Source organism: Callospermophilus lateralis, chromosome 14 (assembly GCF_048772815.1).
Source record: "Callospermophilus lateralis isolate mCalLat2 chromosome 14, mCalLat2.hap1, whole genome shotgun sequence".
NCBI lineage: Eukaryota > Metazoa > Chordata > Mammalia > Rodentia > Sciuridae > Callospermophilus > Callospermophilus lateralis.
This window is the reverse complement of record NC_135318.1, coordinates 7,864,570-7,881,987: the sequence shown is the minus strand read 5'-3', so window position 1 is coordinate 7,881,987 and position 17,418 is coordinate 7,864,570.

Genomic DNA, 17,418 nt, shown 5'->3' with positions numbered 1-17,418 from the left:
CAGAGGGACGCTCCAGACGGGCCAGCAGGTGTGCTGACTGGGGCTGGGTGGCTCGCACAGACCGAGGGCTCCCCTCCATACCCCAGGCCTCAGGGCAGGGCAGGGCAGGGCTCCATCTGCAGACGGGGCCAGGGCCTGGCTATGACCAGAGCATGGACAAGGCTCCTTCCTCCAGACGTGGATAAGAGTTGACCCCATAGTCCACACTCCCCTCCCTCATGCTTCCTAGAAAGCATTAGGGAGAGAAAGGAAAGGAAAGCACAGGTAGGTGAAGCCCGCCATCTCCATAGCCAAGGCCATGAAACACAGGGGACAGGACGCAGCTGGGATTTGAACCCAGGCAGCCCGACTCCCATATGTCTGCAGCCCATAGAGTAGCAGAAACAGTGGCGGTGCCTGTCATTTTGCCTACATGGCAAGTTAATTATAAGGACCAGGAATGAAACATGGAAGTCATTGTCACTGCTGGCAGGTACTCAATATATTAAATGATTAGCAATATTATCATTCTAACTGAAACCAGTAGGAGGTATGTATATAACCAACCCCCTACAGGTTCTTGTATCAGTTATCTATTGCCATGATAATGCTGTGTAACAAATACCTACAAGACTGCAGTGACGTGCAGCCAGAAATGTTTGCTCAGCTCATACTTCTGAGGGGTTAGAGGGTTCAGGGCACACCCGTGTTGCCTGGCCTTCCCCGAGTGTCTGGAGTTGGTTAGCTGTTGGCCCATCCAGGATGGCCTCCATAGGCACATCCAAAGCAACTCGGCTCTGCTGGTCTTCCTGAGCCAACTAGCCCAGGCAGGTCCTCAGGGTGATGGTCGAGGGCAAGACAGCAAGCCCCACTGAGCAATCTTTTGAATTTCTTTGGCCCCTATCTGCTGACTTACAAAAGCCAGCAACTTGACCAAGCCAAATGCCAGCATGGGAAGACCCTGCACAGTTCCAGAGAACAGAGTGGGTAAGGGTTGGGTAGAGTGAAAACTCACCCCCCATTACAAAAGCAAAAGCTCATCTCTGACCACCACGGGGCAACTGCCAGACCCCGCACAGACCCCATCCAGGAGACCTTCCCTGTCACGTTCATGCCAAAGTCCCTGCCCTCCCCGTGCTGCTCAGCACCATGAGTCCCTGTGAAGTCCACTGGAATGTGCCAGAAACCATGCAGGCCCTGGGAATAGGACCCCAAATGAGAAAGAGAGGCTCCTGCTGCAGAGAAGCAAATGTTCCAGGGGCAAGGCACGTGCACAGCCCATAATGCAATTTCAGATGAAGAGACTCCTATGAAAAAAACTAGCCAGAATTATTTCATAGAAATATGGGGGGCTGGGGATGTGGCTCAAGCGGTAGCGTGCTCCCCTGGCATGCATGCGGCCCGGGTTCGATCCTCAGCACCACATACAAAGATGTTGTGTCTGCCGAAAACTAAAAAATATTAAAAAATTCTCTTTAACAAAAAAAAAGAAAGAAATATGGGGGTGGTCTGTAAAGGACACTGACCTTCAAGATTCATGCCTGTATCCTCAGAACCCAACAGCAAATAGGCTTCAATAAATGTTGAAAGAAGGGCTCCTACTCCTGCTGTATCAGTCTACACAAGTTGTTCGTCACCCCCTGGTTATTTTGCTGCAGCGGGACTGCGGCAGATGGTGGCCCGTTACGGGGAGCCCCGGGACACTCGGGGGTAAGTGAAGAAAAAAAGCTGCCCGTCCATAGATAGGGACGAGCAGATCTGCTCCCGTCCTAGATAGGGCGAGAAGAAAAATGGCCATTTCGAGAAAATGGAGAAGATTGATACAGTATGTTTGTCTCTTTTGTCTTGAAATATTGTATTGTCTTTATGATGAAAATATGGAAGGGGTGAGAAGTAAATTACTTAGGGAAGAAGGCACCACAATGGAACCAAGAGCAATTAGGGCATGTGTTGATAAAAGCCTAGTCAGAAAGAAAAAGAAAGTTCAAAAGAAGGATTATCAGGAAAAAAAGTTGCAGCCAAAGGCTATTACTGAATACTTTTTGTTACTGGAGGGTGCGTGAATTGGTGCGGCTGCCTCGTGTGCGAGCCGGTTGTGGTGCAGCAAGGACTTTCCAAGCGGCAGCAGCCAGCTCCCCACCACCACCACCAGGGAGTGGGACACCACTGCAGAGAAGACGCCTGCCCGTGTCCCTGAAGTTTGATCAGGCCAGTAACTACAATGGTTCTCCCACACCTGGAAGCTAATGAGTAATGAGCACCATTAAGGTCTATTTCAAATGTAAAAAACCTTGAGATAATGTACTAAATTGTTCAGAAGGTTGTTTTCTTAGCACCTGCTGGAATACTATAGGATTTTCTTTAGCCATCCGGAGTTCCTGCCTTCGTCCCAGTGCCGGTGAAAACAAAGGTGGAAGAATTTACAGTGTTGCTGAGAACCAGACGAAACTTTGCCTGAGAAACGACACTTCGGAGCTGTTGCTGTTTCTGCTGCTACAGCTTAGGCTAGCTGCCTACAGAACTTACCTGGACTGTGATTTAAGCTAGCTGCCTGCAGAACTTACCTGGACTGAGTTAATCTATTGAGACACTGCTTTACCTGGACTGAGACAACAAACTGTAATCTACAACAAATTGTAACTCGGTATCTTTGCTAACGGTGTCATTGCTGGTATAATTTTTCCAAGGGCTTCTTGCATGGAGCCATCAATTGGCTTGGTATTGTGACATTTTGTATCCTCCCCTTCTGCTTGTAGCAGATTATTTATGGTGTTTGTGTAAAAACCACTATGGTCGTTATTTAAACAAAAGGGGGAAATGTTAGGGTCTGTAAACAAGTCAGGATGGCGCCTGGCAAAATGCCAGAGGGAGTGGTTTGTGAAGTAACGCCAGCAAGCCATTAAGTGTGGAGATTCCTTATTGGTTGACTGCTGTATCTAGTTTATGCTAATTAGATAAGCTGTGTGGAATGTATAAATAGCTGTTGTCCTACTAAAAAAATAAATGTTGAAAGAAGGCTGGATGGATGGCCAGGGGTGTGTGTGTGTGTATGTGCATGGACAGACAAGTGGAAGAGGGTGATGGATGGACAGACAGACGGGCCTGGGGCCTACTGCTCTTCCTGCCATTCACTCCTCACCACACTTTCTCCGTGGCCCATGGGAATCAGCAAAGGCCCAGAAAGAAGACCCAGTTTCCTCGCCACATCTGGAGAGCCAGCCCCAAGACCCCAGGCCCGGCTCTCCTCCACAGCAGCTCCTCTGTGGTTGGCGAGGGACTGCCTGGCCTTTGAGCCCCTGCTCAGTGTTGAGAAGATGTCCACAGAGCAGACGCTGCCCCTGTCCCTTTGGAGAAGTCCAGCCCTGCTTCTCACCCTTTCGAGTACGTTTTGGTGTGGGGGTGGGAGAGGGGTGTGAAGGAGCCTAGGAGGATGCCGGCTCTAGTCTTCCACCTCCCAGAGCTCCATCAGCAGACGCATCATTTATAACATTTGGGCTTCTTGCTATCATTTACGACAACTAGATGCTTCAGGTATGATTAACTTCACTGTAACTCTCAGCACTTGTCTGTTATTTCCCTCCCTTTATAACATCGGAGCCCGAGCCCAGGACCTGGTGAATGCCAGGCCAATGCTCCATGGCCATCCTGCATTCCAGCCTGCAGAAACTTCATCCCCTTCCTTTACTGAGAAGTTAAGGGGATGTGTATAGAAGGCAGAGCTGCCACTCGGAACCACTTTTTCCAAAACAGCCTGGTGGGATGGATACCAAAAGCTCTCGTTTGTCCAACAGACATGGACCAAAACCCACATTCAACCCTCGGTTGGCCCTGGGGCCCGGACACGCCAAGGCAAAGGTGAGGGTAGAGGCCAGCAGCACCCTCAGCCCACAGCGCTCAGACAGGTTCGTGCAGGGCAGCAAGTAAAACCAGATACTTGTTGCTTGTTTCTTCCTTTTTTAAAATTCTTATAGAGTGACCAAAAAAAAAAAAAAAAAAAGTGGATTTCAAGCCTGAACAAAGTCATTAAGATGACCAACCTCCTCAGTCATGTGTGCCTCCAAATACAGAAATCTTAAACACCCCCTCCCCGAGAGCACACAGAGGCCTGTCAAACAAGGCTCCCGATGTGGAGCCAGGTGCTTCCCCAGGTTCTGCTCACCAGGGTCTCTTGGACAGTAGAAGGTAAAATTTGAGGCAGATGTGAGGTAGGAGGCAGCGAGCCGGAGGAAGGGTATTTGAGCCATTTTCTGGGGCAACTGTACTATGGGAAGTTATTTTTAATTCGTTCCATATGAATCGTGAAAAACATGAAACATTCAGGGGGTTTATCATAATGCTAGATGAGATGAATACTGTGTGCTTATGCAATAAAAATGGAAAATATGTACTTAGTCCAAAAGCTTCATTTAAAAAAGTTAACATAAGGAAATGATTTCCTGAAGAGGCTGAGACGAAAGACCAACTCAGCCATCTTAAGGATCCAGATCAGATTTATCACTGAGCTTATGTCTCTTGACTAGAACAAGGCATAAGGCACAAGCATCCAAGCAGCAAGATTAAATTCTGCAGAACCCAAGAATGTGCTTGACGGTGATGTGTCCCTAAATCTTGCTAGGTCCAGGTCCTACAGTTCCACCTGTCCTGCTTCCACGTACCAGCTGTGTGACCCTGGGCAAGCTGGGAGTCTCTCTGAACTTCAGTGTTCCCATTACCATAATAACTCCCACAGTAGGTGAGAAGATCAAATGTAATAACAGGGCTTGTTTGGCAAACGATAACCTATTTGCATATGCTAGTTCTGTTGCTTTCATAGACTGAAGAGCAGACACAAAATATGTGAGACCCATCAAGAGCTCAGCAATGTGCTAGACACTAAGAAACGAACGGGAAAAGCAGGAAATGTGGTCCCTGCCTCCAAGGTTTCAGACAAAGAAGAAACGAAGATAGAATCGTGCAAGATAACAAATGAGCAAGTCAGTATTGGTACGGGACCAGTTGCTAATAACCAGGAGATCCTCGTGGTATTCAGGCACACCTATGTGGCTAACGGGAACTGTTCAGGCAGGAAGAGCAGGTCCCCAGGAGATGGGAGCAGGTTGAGGAGACCACATCTCAGACGCCAGTTTGGCAATGTCAACAAAAGCTTAACCGAGGTGTGGTCCTGGTCACCTCCCGTCACCACACATCTCTGCAAATATAGCCCTGGTTCAGGCAAGCCGAGAAATCAGAAGTTAGGCTGGAGAAAACCTGGTCTACAGCTGGCTCTGGAGGTCACTGCCACAGGCCCAGGGTCGTCATCTGCAGAAAGGCCACCAAAGGCCCCTGCTCCCTCACTCTCACCCAGGAGGGCCTAAGAGGGGCCATGCAGTTGTGGCAGGAAGGGAGCTGAGCAACATCTCCAGGGAGAACAGCGGTGCAGCCATGGAGAAATGGCCAGACCACGGTGGACAGGAGACAGGGAGAAAATGCACCCCAGCAGCACCTCCTGTGCCCCGGCACTGCGGTACGTGCTCTGCCACACGTGGCCTCAGGGAACTCTCTCAACCCGAGTTGAGACTCATGCTCCCATTTCACAGATGGGAAACTGAGGCCCGCAGCAGGTGCCACGCTGGCACAAGATGCACACCAAGTACGTGGGGGTGGGGGCGCAGATTCACACTCCAGTCTTTCAGATCCCTAAGCCCACTCTGGTTGTGGTATAAAGACTGTGTGGAGCTGGAACAAGACCCCGAGCTGGGGCAGAGATGCCCCAGGGCCACGGTGAGCACCTCTGCTTCCCGCCTTCCCCCTGGCTGGGAGGGGAAGGGGCTTGTGGTGGAGACTGACTTGGCCCAGCTTGGACAGGTGCCCTGCCCCTTCTCTCCCAGAGTTGCTCATGGGGCTCAGCCGGTTGGTCCGTCTGGTGTGGCAGCCACTGCTAGTTTATAATGGAGACCAGTCCCCATTATAAAGGGACTGGAATCAGAGAAAGTGCAGGGGGCACAGTTGAGGGTATCGGTATGGGCTGAACTCTGTCCCCCAAATTCACCCTTTAGTCCCAATGTTCTCATTTGGAAACAGTGATAAGTCACGGAGATGAGGTCCTACTGCAGGGGGGGGTGGGCCTTAATCCAATGAGACCAGTGTCATCATGAAAAGGGACATTTTGAGAGAGACAGGCACACAGGGAGAATCCATATGAAGATAAAAACAGACAGGGACCATGTTCCCACAAGTCAAGGAACACGGAAGATTTCTAACAAACCAGCAGGAGAAGAGTCCTGGGGTAGATCCTCACAGCCTCGGATGGAACCGGCCCTGCCTGACCTGCATCAGACTTGCAGCCTCCAGGATCTGGGACAATGCCACTCTGCATTCAAGGCCTCCAGTCGGTGATACTCTGCTCCTGCAGCCCAAGCTCTCACCCGGGGCCTCTGGGCACCTCTGAAAACCCCAAGCCTGCACCAGGCCTCAAAGGGTGAAAACACCGATTTCAGATGGAGGAGGGAGTGAAGAAGCCGAGGCAGGAAGACCTTCCCAGTCCAGTCCTGGCTTCTGGGAGTAGTTGACTGCCGAGAGCAGGCCTGGCAGTGTGGGCAGTCACGGCAAGAGCCGGGCTGGAACGGCCTGGGAGGTGTCGGCCCTCCCCGTACTCGGTGGCAGGCACACCACCGATTTCTGCTCCGATTAAAAGCAGCTTTCTGTCTTGAACAGGCCCATTAAAAAAATAAATAAACAAACCTCACTTACACATTGCTTTTGTTGGTGTTTGTACAAAATATTTTGTTTCCCTATGTAATCAGCATGACCTAAACAAGGCCGATGTCAGAGGTGCACAGGAGAGGCCGTGGAGGACCCGAGTCAAGGGAAGGCCTTTCTGCCAGGAGTGCTCACTGGCAAAGTGGCTCTTACCTTAGGGACATCCTTTCCAGGACCCAGTGAGGAGAGAGCCTCCGTACCCTCAACCCACAGGCCGGAGGAGCTGAATGGGCTGCTCCTCTGCTCAGAGGCAGGCCAAGCAAGACTCACTTGTACCTCACTCAGGGGACTTTCACTGTGAAGTTCATCGGGGTTGGGACAAGACGGGCCCCACACCCACACAGGGCTTCCTTGTGAGGGGGGCGCTGGGCCTCCGGCCAGGCACGGCAGGGTCAGCCTTCTGGGAACAGAACTCCCTTCCAAACACCCTGAGGAAGAATTCGGGATTCCCTGAGGATCCCCACCTGCTTTCTCCTCTCACACTGTGAGACACAGGACAGGCCCCCCCAACCTCTGTGGGCCTGTTACATCACCCAATTCAGCTTAACTACTTCACTGGGATGAAGGCAGGGCACTGGGCAGATGAACTGAGAGTCCTCCCTGCTCATTTTGAAAGGCAGGCGTTGGGATTAATCATCAAAACGGGCGTGAGTTTGGGAACCAATGGCGTAAGCTCCCTGGATCCTCCTCCCCACCCACCCTCCTTTGTTCCTTCCCTCCCTCTTTTGGCTGCAAAGCTAACTCTCCATCCAGGAAGGGGGAAGGACAGAAGGAAGTCCGTCTTGCCCTGGCCCAGAGTTCTGGACAGAATCCTCCATGGACTGGCCCTCTCCTTTCACCCTTGGAACCCTGGAGGGGCTACGGCTACCATTTTACACAGTCGTGAACTGTAGGGCGACATTCCAGCCAACGGTGGCCTGCATAGGTGATAGCAGTCAGTAGGTGACAACAGAGCTGGAAAGTCCCTGCCGCCTGGCAGGCCCACTGTGCCTTTCTATGTGTAGTATGTTTAGATGCACAAACTCCACTGAGGCCAACTGTCGACTTTCAGTACAGCAGCATGTTGCCCAGGTCTGGGGCCCAGAAACAAGAGCTGCACCCACAGCCCTAGGTGTGTAGGTTTTCCATTAGGTTTGTGCAAAGACTCTGCTGTTGGCACAATGACGAGATCACATTTCTCACAATGTGCCCCCGTGGTCGAGTGGTGCATGGCTATATTTGGGAGGTGAAGCAGTGGGAGCCCCGTGTCTTGATCTCCAAGTATGCCCATCTTCTTCCCCAGACTGACACCTCGTCACAGGACGAGCTAGTCCTCCAGGTCTCAAATCCACCCACTCTGCCTCCCAGGGCTCTGGCTCCAGCTCCACTCTGTCCCCTTACTCCGTTCTCTTACCCTTCAGCTCCCTCCTCCTCCTGCCCTACCCCTGTGGCCTCCACTCCCAACACCGGCCCTGCAGCCTCCCCATCTCCACAAGTCCCCAGTGACCTTTCCCCAGCCAGCATAAACACATGGCCCACAAGTCCCCAACTGCAAAGTTACCTGGAGCCTTGGTCACCAGACCCCCCCACCCCCACCCCCGGTCCTGCTCGATCCTCCTCTGCCTCACCCACTCTGCAGTAGAATGTGAGGTGAGTGACATGAACTTCAGGGTCCTGGGCTCACCCCTGCTCAGTACTTCCAAGTTCCACCTGTGATTCTCTACGCTGCCTGCACCTTCTGTCATTTCCCCATAACTGCTGCCCTGGGAAAGGCCACACTGTGCAAGCCACAAAGCCAACTCAGGAAATAGGCACGTTACTTTGTGGATTCATCACAACATGCCTACAAGGGAAAATAAAAATCAGGTCATCTTGCTGCCTTAAGAATGCTGATCCAAATGCAAAATTCAGGTGCCAGAGTCATCGTGCTTATTCAGATAGATGCCAAGAAAAAGGCTTAGCCCTAATTTGGGATAAATTTCCTCCAGCTTAAAAGAAACAAAAAAAAGTTCCCTTTTTAAGGGTCTAGACCGTTTTCAGTGTCTTACAGGGAAAGTTAACTTCAATGAGAGAACCCAGAGGAGGTTTAGGATTAACACAAAGGTACGACATCTTGAAAAGAAGACTCTCGGTCCCAAGAGTCAAGGATGCTGAGGTCCACCTGCTGGCTCTGACAGTTCTGGAATTTAAAAATGCCCACCTTTCTTTCTCTTAAGTCCTAAGAAAAAAAATTAAAATAACCAGGAACACTATTTGAACTTAAAACTTACCATAGCCTGAAAACAAACACCCAACCAGAAGGGAGAGAGGAGACAGGTGGTGTTTATCATATACCACAATCAAAAGACAAACAGGCATCACATCCAGAAAAGTTAACCTCAGATTAATAAAGGAGAAACACTCCCTCATGAAAACCCACTGTCCTGAATCTGACCTTGATCACACTCTGTCCACACAGGGAGAGTCAGGAAAGTCCCCTCTAGAATTGAGAGAGCTCAACCCACGTCCTCAGCTTCTGCCCCATGGTTCCTGCGGACGGGGCTGCTCAAGAGGTGACCGTGCACCGCATGCAGAGTCGGTGCCTCGTACACAGCACCTGGAACTCACTCTGCCCTCTCCCACTACTGTCCATCTGAGGCGCACGGTGCTCCCGGCTGAGGCCACTGTGCATGCATTCCTCTGCAGTGCACCGAGAGGGGCCGTGTGGACGGTGGTATTGGACATGGAGCAGTAGCCCTCCAGCCTCCGACAGTCACAGCCAGGACCAACTTTTCATGGCTTGATAAAGACGACGTCCCGGTATCCACGTTTCTACCCAACAGCAGAATCCGTCTTCTGCTCCGACGCCCCAGGAAGGGAGTCTTCCCGCCAGGGCATTCACAGCACTGCTCCTCCGAACAGAGCAGGGGCACCCAGCACAGAGTGGCAGAGGGAGCCGAGAACAGGGAGGAGCCACTCAGGACTCACAGGGATAGCAGGCGGCCAGGAAGCCTTCCCGGCGGTGCAGCCGAAACGACCGCACCCGAGAAAGGTGGAGCAAGACAGCTGCCACCGCGCCCTGTGGCAGGAGGGGCACCCAGGACACGGGCACGGGCCAGCCCTGCTCCCAGGTGACAGCATTGCCTTAGGAGGGGCTCCCAGCCCCGAGCACTGCACAGCCATCTGTCCAGAGCTGAGGACTGGTTGCACCCAGCCCTGCTGTGTGGGGTCCGAGGGTCCACTCTCCTGGCTTCTGACCACTGCGGCCAACCCCTCAGTGTCTTTCCCTCTCCTTTTTACATCAGTCTTTGACCTTGAAGGGACCTCCAGATCCTCCTAGACCCCTCCATTTTCCCATATCCTAAGTTAGGATTGTCCACGGAAACAGAACCAAGGTGGAAAAGAAAGGGGGAGGGAGAGATTAGAAGGAACTGGCTCCTATGGTTATGGATGATAACAAGTCCTAATATCTGCAGCCAACAGACTAGAGATGGCAAGTTCCAGTCCAAATCCTAAGGTCCGAGACCAGGCAAGCCTATGGTGGGAGTCCTAGTCCACGGGCAGGGGAAAACTGACGGCCCAGCTCCCACCCCAGAAGGTGAGGTCCCCACTTACTCAGCCTTCTGTGTTCTTTCCAGGCCTTTAATCAGCTGGATGGTGACCCCCCACATCAGGAGGGCCACCTGCTTTCCCTAGCCCACCAACCCAATGTTAGTCTCACCCAGAAATACTCACAGGCACTTCAGAGCAATATTTGACCAAATATCTGGGCACCCTGTGCCTAGTCAAGTTGACAGATAAAACCAAACTCCGCAGCCCCCATGGTTGACCATCAGAACCACAGTGACAGCTTCTGCCATTTCCGCCCAGAAAAACCCAACATCTGCCCGTCTGTACCCAAGTAGGTAAGCAATTGTGAGGAAGAAAAGACTCCTCAGATCTACAACTACAAATTCATCTCCCCATTGCCTCCTAAATCCTCAACACCAAACTGCAAATCCATCGCTGACCTTAGTCCCCCACCATGTCCCCATTATCCCACATGCTTACCACTTCTCTGACCCCCAGTACACCCCCCGTCATGACCATACTCCCTCATGCCTCCCTGAGCAGGGCATAAACCAAACATACCACACCCGTCCTTCTCCCCAGTTCCTAACTCTTGCTCCCCCCTGCACTCCTGATATCCACTATTATCACTTTCCCTCCCTCCTCCTCATCCTCAAGCCTCAATGATAGCATGCTCAATTCTCTCCTATCCTGTGACAGATAACTTAACGCCTATATCCAAAGGCAGGCTAGTCCCAATTCCCAGATCCTGGGAATAAGTCATCTTTGGGGGAGCCAAAGGACTTTGCAGATGTGATTAAGGATCTTGAGCTGCGGGGGGTTTGTTCTGTATGATGCAGGTGGTCCAGTGTGACCACAAGGATCCTCATGAGGAGGCAGGAAGGTCAGAACCAGAGAAAACGTGAGCACAGTAGCAGAGGTGTCGTGACCAGAAGATGCAAGGGAGAGACGAGGAGCTGCGAAACACAGGCACCCCCAAACATGACCAAGGAAAGGAAGTGGACTCTCCCAAGACCTCTGGGAGGAAGGCAGCCGCGCCAGCATCTCCATGTCTATAAGCAAATACACATGTGTTGTTTAGTACTAGGTTTGTGGTCACTTGCTCCATCAACCGTAGGAAACTAATATCTTAAAATTATCTCCTGTAACCCAAATCCTTGAGCCTCCCATCCAATCACTTTCTTATTCACATTTCTAAAATTACTTGTCTGAACTCATTTATATCTTTACCCTCCAGTTACCCAACCTAATGCTTCCCGTCCCCTCCCAATGGACACAGCCCTTATAACTTATTGCTAACAACAACGTATTGCCAAATGCAATCGAAAGCCTCTAGTCATGTCTTATTAAATATGTTCCATGGGTTTCTTGGCAGGGGGTTGGCTCCCACCTACAGACTCACATCTGAAATCTCCAGTTCCTGGTCAGACGGCTCCCCATAGCGCCAAACTATCACGGCCCCTTCCAGCTTCATTTATTTCCACAGAGGAACCCAATAGTTATTCAAAACAAAACCTTCTGCCACTGCTACCCTCCCGGCCCCCCAGGAGAGACTTCTGCTTGTCCGTCTCACGTTGAATCACATCCAAGATCAGGCCACCTGTGTCAGACCCAGTTTCCTCCCTCTTCAGTGCCCTCCCTGCCCCCGTCCCTCTATCTGTCCCATAAATTGCTGGTCTTACATCCCAACCATCCCGTAAATCCATACCTCTCTCTCCATTCTCTGGGGCCGCCGTTTTGTTGGAAGTCACCATTATTTCTAGCCTGGAATTTCCTCTTAACTCATCCACTTGTATTGATCTGTCGCCTCCACAGAAACCAGGGTAATTCATCTCAACTACAAATCTCACCGTTCACTGTCTGGCTTACGCCTTTCAGCAGCTCCCTGAATAGGACAGAGCCGTGTGGCCTGGAAGGCCCTTGGCAACTTGATGCCACCTGCCCCCTCCAGCCCCTGCCCCGAGCTTGAGGTGGCAGAGCTGCACACACGCCATTCCTTCCTCCCGCGTCTTGGCACTTGTTGGTCCCCGTCCCTCCAACCTTCTTCTCAGGGACTCATCCTTCGAGACTCAACCCGAGCCTCCATCACCTCCTACAGGAAACGCTCCTAGGTCCTCCTGCGCCTCACTTAGGTTGCTTCCTTCAGGCTCCCAGGATGGGTCTGCAGCCCCTGGAGCAGCGCTCGGAGCGGAGCAGGCAGTTCCCTACCATCTGTGGAGTGGGTCAGTGAACGCACAATGTCACCACAGATAACAAGTGCAACAGAGGACACTCTGGGAGAGTAGTGTAGCACCCCTTCACCTCCTGGAGCCGTGCTGATTTGGGGTGGCCTACCGGAAGGTGCAACATCATGTGCTAGGCAGATAAGCAGTAAGTTCTACCACCATGTCATTTACACAGTCACAGAGCCCTTTGCTTGCTTTGATACTTTGTCACCAACTTGAAATTTTTCATTTTTGAACCTGGAGACAATGCTGCCTCAGTCTACTTTCTGTTGCTATTATAAACTACCCAAGACCAGGTAATTTATAAAGAATAGAGAGATATTTAGCTCACACTTCCAGGGGCTAGAAGTCCAAGAGCATGGCATTGGCGTTTAGTGAGGGCCTTTCTACTCTTTAACAACATGGCAGAGGGCATGTTGAGACACAGCAAGTGCTGTAGTTCAGGTTTCCCTTTGACTCCGTTGCTCTGGGCCCGAGATGAGGTAGAACATCATGGAGGGAAGAGCTCAGTGAAGGAAAGCTGCTGAGCTCCCAGTGGGGTCAGGAAGCAGAGGGGAGGGGGAAGAGGCCACAGGAAGATGTACTCTTCTAGGACATGCCCCGAATGACCCACACCCCACCTACCTCCAGTTACCACCCAGTCATTCAAACTAGGCTGGAGGGATTAGGTTACAGCCCTCACAGTCCAATCGCTTTACCTCTTAACATCCTGGCATTAGCACAGGAGCTTTGGAGTGGACACTTCACATCCAAACCATAACACGTACAATGGCCCCACCTCCAGATACCATTACCACGTGAACCTCCTGTGCATGAACTTTAGGGACATATTCAAACCAAGACAGTGGTATTTTCACTTTGCACTGGGACCCACAACTTGGGAAGTCAGTCTTGCCCCAAAGACACAGAACATGCAACGAGCTCATTTGAAGACCCGAGAGTAGCTGCAATGAGTTTGAGCCACACTCAACCCAGTAAGAATGACTGTCTTTCTGCCCCCAAGCATGTTGATCTACTTATAAATGTTTAGAGTTTGGGAGGAAAACACCAAATCCACATTTCCAAGCCTTTTTCTGCTCAATACCCAAATGTGCCTATTATGGAGCAAATCGAATCCGTCTGCTTCAGCCTCCTTTACACTTTGGTCATCAGAATGGCTCCTCCCTCCCCACAGGGCCACTTTATGTCCAAGAAGTTCTTTCAGCTCTCTTGAAGCTTTGGGGCTTAAAGAAGAGGGTTTTGCAAAACCTTTAATTTGACTCAATATTCTGGTTATAATTTGCGATTCTAAATCCTGCCGTTCAAGGTGATGCTCCAGCGTGGTTCAGTTCTGCAAGTCACTTCACTGTCCCTGTGGCGGGCCCAGTCCCTTGAGGAGAGACTTTTCCTCCCAAGGAGATAGTTCCATCGAGAGCTGGAAGCTCTGAGGAAATCGCATTCATCAGCTGCTTAAACAGGAAGTAAGCTGCTCACTCACTCCGCAGCACTGAGAATCACAAATCCATAGGACTGGAAAGGATAACCGAGATCTGCAGTAATAACTACCATCTATACAGCACTTCACACTTGATAAGAAAATGAGCATGAAAGCGACTTATCAAATCCCTGCAGCTATTTTGTAAGAGATGTGCTGTTAACATCACTCTACTGCCTCTTGCTAAGGCAAAGGAGGCTCAGAGAGGCTATGCGCTCACACAGCTGACCATGGCAATGCCAGGACTCAGACTCATGCCCTGGACACCCCAGCCAGGGTGCTGATCTCATCCCCACTCACCACGTCTCAGGGAGAAATGAGACTAACAGCATCCAAACCCTCACCAGTCCCGCTGCGGTCATGCCCAGGAGGGGCGGCAGAGCCACAGGGCTCACCTCCCAGTTGGTGTTCTCTTTAGTGAAAGAGCAGGAGGGGAAGCTTCTCTGCTCGTGCTGTTCCTTCTTCCAACACTGCACCACCGGCTGCAGCCTCCCACCAGAGCTGCTCACTTAACATTTGCTCATTCAGCTCCTCGGAGCAACCTGGAACTGACATTCTGCTACCCACTTTCCTCAAAGAGGAAACTGAGGCTCAGGGAAGAAAAATCCCAGCCCCCAGGACAAATGGTCAGTAGCTAACAGGACCAAACCTTAAACCCAAGTTTTCTGTCACGAAGTCTGCAGAGCTTTCTATGAAGTCACGTTGGTGGCACTTGGTTCCAATCCCATGAGGACAACCAGAGGCAGAAAACAGGTGAGGAAAACAGGGAAGGAAAAAATAGCCGTAAATGCCTGTGACTGGCACACGTTACTGCGATTTGCCCAGCTTCATCCAGATTGTTGGGAACTGCAGGAAAATCTCATGCATGATGAGCAAGACATGGGAGGAGGCACAGGGGCCCAGCTAGAGGAAAATCGGAGTAGTGTGTGTTCCGAGGCATGTAGAAGGTACACCGCTTTATCTCCTTCAAGTATATGCAAGCTAAGCTATAAATTAGTAGTAATCAGTACCCATGAGGTGAATTAATTAAAAAGTTATAATTCACAAGAGGCCTGCATTACTTGATAATGTATCAACAAAGCTTATAAATATGAGAATTACTTGGCCCAAATGTTGGAGGAATGCTTAATTTCTGGAGTGGAGCTCTTGGTTTGTAATATCCACCAGTTTTATGCAGCATTAAAATAAAGTAGTACTATTGTGACTTTATTAAAGTATTAATATAACATCAGCTACCATCAGCATGAGTGGATATTTGTTGCTTTGCTGTGGTAAGCATTTTATATTCCTCGTTTCCTTCAGCCCTCACATTAACTATTTAACAGACATGATTATTATCATTTCACATGTGCTTTTTAGAAAAAATAGGCTTGATGATTGAAATAGCCAAAGTCACAATTAAATACATAAACTTGTCTCTGGAATTCTGCCCACAGTGATGGCCCTGGTTTCAAACCAAACCCTTGATAGTTCAGATTTACTCAAATTTGAGCTGAGAATTCATACCAGTGTAAATCATTTGACTTTCCAAATACATGGTTTTGTATTTGCTTTAAAACTTGAAACACTTGAATCTAAAATTTGCATGTACAAAATTCATTCATCTCTATGCTATATATTAATTAGTAACTTATTATCAATTCTACTTTAACCAAAACCAAAATAAAATATTTCTACATGGTGGGTAGTATGACTATAGAGCCAAATTGCAATCATTGTTTTGAGGTTAAGGGAACAGAAGGAGCAAAATACAAATTCCCTAAATCTCACTGTAGGAAACTTCAGAAAAAAAAGTAGTGAGAAAATTCAGACTTTTATAATTAAGATTATAATTTTCTGAGATGTATTTAAACTTTTAATAGCATGTTTTTTCCCTATAATAAACATGTTTTTTCCTTTTGTAATAGGAAAATGAACTTAATTGTTAAAACTATGAAGATGGTTTGGCTGGGTATAGAATTTTTGAATCCTAGACCTTACTCTCCCAGGCTGTATAAACATTATTCTGTTGACTGCTTTTCTTCAGTGTTGTAGGAAGATGTCTGAAGGATCCCTCCTGTTTTTTTTTTGTTGTTGTTGTTTGTTTGTTTTTATGTACTACTTTTTTCCCCCCTGAGTGTTTTAAAATTGTTTTGCTATTCTTGGAATTAAATATTTTCATCATAGTATGTCAAGATATTTGTTCATTGTGATATTTTTTCTGATAAGATTCATATAATAGATTAATCATTTACTTGTTTCAGAAAAAATTTTTTCTGCAGTCTTATGAATATTGTTGTCGATTTGTTCTTTAGATCGAGTAGTTACTCATTTTCCAATCCATGTTTACATTATCTGTTCTATTTTTTCTCTGACATGTCTTTCTCCATGCACATTTCACTTATTTATTCCTATACCATTTAGTTCTGTACAACTCTTAATCTATGCTCAGCTATTATTTGTTCCCTTACATCAATCTCTGAAATCTGCTTTATCCCAATAAGACTAACGCCATTTCAGTCAAAATGCAATAGAATATCTCAGGAGACAAAAATATCTAAAGTCTATCTGTAAGAATGAATGAATCTATTAGGAATTAGAAAATAGGGAGCATGATGTAGTACAAATAAGAGGGTCCATACAATAAAAACCAATTAAAGTGAATTTTAAAACTCATTGTTTGTGTAGTACTTTCCTAACAGTGAGAAAACATGTACTTCAAAATGCTGAACAGAGGAAAAGTGCCGTTGATATGACAGCCACCATGATTAACAAGACCACTGCCCACCATCATCACTGCCATATAGTAGCAGCTATACTTAGACATCCCAATTGCCACTAAATACAAGGGCTCTCAAGGTGCCTTCATCATTTCCCAGGTGAGGAAACAGTCTCAGTGAGGCAAGTTATTTATAAAGGGTGATCATCAAGTAAAGGCAGAGCACCAGCTCAAGTCCAGTTCAGGCCGGCTCCAAGGCTGATGCCGAGTTCAGAGTGCCCCCCTCTCTCCCCAATTCTTCCTGCGTGCTCCCAGTCCAGTGTTGCCATGAGCACCACATATACCGGGTTCAGAAGTAGAGGGCATGGTGGCACACACCTGTAATCCCAGTGACTTGGGAGGCTGAGGCAGGAGGATTGCGAGTTCAAACCTAGCCTCAGCAACTAAGCAAGGCCCTAAGCAACTTAGCAAGACTCTCAAAAAATAAGGGCTGGGGATGTGGCGCAGTGTTTAAGCACCCCTGGGCTCAATCCCTGGTACCAAAAAAAGAGGGAGTTGAGCAGTCCCTGTCCCCGTGGTTTAATATGTACATCCTCTCCTGCATGAGGCTGCCGTATTATTTCAGTGGCTTCTGCCCTCCTTGAGACACAAGACCAGATGGTATGATGAGAATGGCTTCTCCGCTCACGGTGGCCCTGGAAGGTGGCTCCAGGACTCCGCCTCCTGAAAGGCCTCCCCACAGAACCCCTGGAAAGCGAAATGCCTCCTTGCAGAGC